The sequence below is a fragment of the Nicotiana sylvestris genome, chromosome 8, assembly GCF_000393655.2.
Source record: "Nicotiana sylvestris chromosome 8, ASM39365v2, whole genome shotgun sequence".
Taxonomy (NCBI): Eukaryota; Viridiplantae; Streptophyta; class Magnoliopsida; order Solanales; family Solanaceae; genus Nicotiana; species Nicotiana sylvestris.
In genome coordinates, this window is record NC_091064.1 from 210,848,832 (window position 1) to 210,851,838 (window position 3,007).

General features: G+C 33.0%; 1 long non-coding RNA gene across 1 annotated transcript; it reads right to left on the reverse strand.

The window, feature by feature from the left end:
* Positions 1-200: 200 nt before the first annotated feature.
* LOC138874524 (uncharacterized) lies at positions 201-2,184 on the reverse strand. Its single transcript, XR_011401506.1, has 3 exons — positions 2,128-2,184; positions 1,956-2,029; positions 201-266 (listed from the first exon to the last, which is right to left on the reverse strand). It is a non-coding gene; the product is annotated as an uncharacterized lncRNA (long non-coding RNA).
* Between the last annotated feature and the right edge of the window lie 823 nt (positions 2,185-3,007).

Below are 3,007 nucleotides of genomic sequence, written 5' to 3' on the forward strand. Positions count from 1 at the left end.
TTTTACCAGAATTCCGAGTAGCACACATAGTATCTTTAATTCTTATACCAACTTTCTTCTCGAAAATACTATTTATTGCATTTTGATGATGAGGATACCATGTACACCTTGTCTACAATATAAAAAGTAACATTAGATGAAGACGATAATTATTAAATAACTATGATTATTTTTTACCCTAAATTAATTCCACATTTGCTCTCTGATGCTGTACGGTATCTTTCTCCAAGAAGTCCACGGCTCATGATAAAATGGCTTCATAGAATCTGTAACCAAATGTGTAGCTTGAAAGGATGGCAAAAACCCACATTAAAGTTAACATATATTTAATCAATAAACATCTTTTAATTGCAAATAAATACTCCTTAATGTTAACATATCTAAAAGTACATTCAAAACATAAAAAATTGTATAAGAACCTTCTTACTGCATCCTTGTGGGGGACGATTATCAATCGATTATAACTATCAAATTGTACACCCCCTCCAAGATTTTGCCTGCGTCTACGAGATGGTGCAGAAGCAGCACTAGATGTAGCTGGGCTGATTCTCCCCGTGAACAGTCCATATATAATAATTTTCTACAAACTCTTTCTTGTAGAGATGGACTTTAACTTCGTCTGATTTCAATAACTTAACACACTTACATTTCACACAAGAATACCTAATCCTTCCTCCAATAAAAAAATCATCAAGTGTTTGAGCCTTAGCAATAAAGACAACAACCCCTTCAATAAATTCATCCCTTAACCCCCCACGATTAGGATGATTCCTATTATACATCCATCTACGATGCACAAATTCCATATACACAAATAAAAATCTATAAATGAGATATTTAAAGTAATTTAATTTATTTAAACTGGTTACAAAGTTATACTCTTTCAAAGCACTTTAATTAATATATTTTATTTTTTTAAATTAATATTTTTTAACACTCGAAATCTCACATTAATCCATATTCTAAATAATATAAGTCTTTAAATATACTAATTAAATTTGAATAGCTTCTTAAATGTTCATGTAATCCAAATTAATTAATAATTTCTCAAATTTACAAATTAACCTTATTGTTGAAATTGAAAAAATTAAATTTAATATCATTCTAAAAAGTGAATATAGAAATATTACTATATTATTTTATATGTTTCTTTGATTATAATTTTTGGAAAAGTTAATCTTCATCAGTCATTTTCTCCCCGAAAGCCCTCAAACCATTAAGAGTATCCCTACACATAGTATGTAGTTTCACAATCTTTATAACTACAAATGTGGGATAACAAAATGAAATAGAAGGATACAGCTACTCCAAGTGGAATCAGAGGACATGGCGAAAAGAAAGTTCTTTATGATACCATGGTTTGACTACCATCAACTAGTTATAGCTAACAGTATAAACAGTACTATACAAACCTTTATTCTCTGTTAATTATAGCTTCACACACCTTTCTTAGATTTCTAGAAAATCAGCACAATATTTTTTGTGGTGGGGAGGTGGTTGAAGAACCTTAAGGTTAGATTAAAGTTTTAAAGTACATAAAACTAGGAAATGTACAAGAAAATTCAAGGAACTTAAAAATGCCAAAAACTTACAAGACTATCAAAGTCAAAGAATATGATGAAAACCCCGTACCAACATTCTAAGCATAACACATGGCAAAAATTTCAGTAATAAAGACCAATAGAGAAAACTTGTTACACGCAAACACAAAGATCATAAAATTCCTAGAAATCAAATAACAAAATCTTTAAAGAATTTGTGAAATTTTCAATCAACCTCCCAAAAAATAACAGCAGAGACTCATTGACTCATTTAATATCATTCTAAAAAGTGCTCTATAGGTGTATTATTTTGTTTTTGTTAATGCTAATTTTCATAATTATTACCAAAAAATTCTATTATCAATCAAAAAAATGAGATTTCTAATACTTAATGAGGTTCAACGAAATACTTACCTCGACGGAAACAATGCCGGAGAAGTCGACTGAGGAGTTGTTGTCGCCGCCGCCGCCGACCATGCGAGATGCACCTGCAAAATAAAGTAAAAAAAATCAATTAATTAAAGGGTAAAGGGAGGAGGAAGGAGAGGGAGAAGGGATGAGGAAACGAGAGAGAGGGCAAACATACGAGCTTGGGACGGGGGAGAAGGACGAGAGGACCTTGGGGACAAGAGGGAGATATGAGAGAATGAAAACTGAGCTTCTGCTTTTTGGGGAGGGGGCTGTAAGGTTTTTAAAAAAGAATTCTGACCGATTCGGTTGGAATTATTATTTTAATTTTTTTGTTAAAAACTACCGACCAAATCGGTTGGAAATAAAGCCAAACCAATCAAAATAAATTTTTCGCCAAAAGTTGCGACCGATTTTGTCGAAAATGTGGTCGATAATTTTCTAAAAATATATATGAAATATTTTTTTGAAAATTCCGTCGGAGATTTCCGACAAAAAGTTTCAGTCGAAAATTTCGATCGAAAGTTAGAGTTTTTCTAATACTGTGTTTTGATAGGTTATGTATCCTGTTATGTTTTGATGATCTAACAAACTTAATGATATGAACCAGATGGGGAACCTGTTCCACATCCTCAAAGTGCACTAGAATAACAAGTCTCAAGTCGGAGACATGTTTCAACAATTTAGAGTCAAAGAAACGACAGAGGGAACAGATGGAAGCACCCTTGCTGACTGTACTAGTCAACTCCCCACAACTGTAAAGCTGCTGCAACTGTTCTTCTGCACACACGCAACAAGACAAACAGTGCAGCAGTCACTTTATGGGGAATGCTCTTGTACCAAATATTCTTGCATCATCCAAGTGACATCACTTCGGTAATATTAACATGAGGCAAAGGAAAATAACACTTGCACATTTCCAGAATTAATCAAGCTTTCTCTCAAGTGTGTGGCGATCTTGCAAGTGACTTTCAGGGCTTCAAGAACAGAGAACAACATAACGAAGGACTAGTTTCTTGCATTGAGTTATTATATGTCCTTAGTTGTGTTGCACCTTT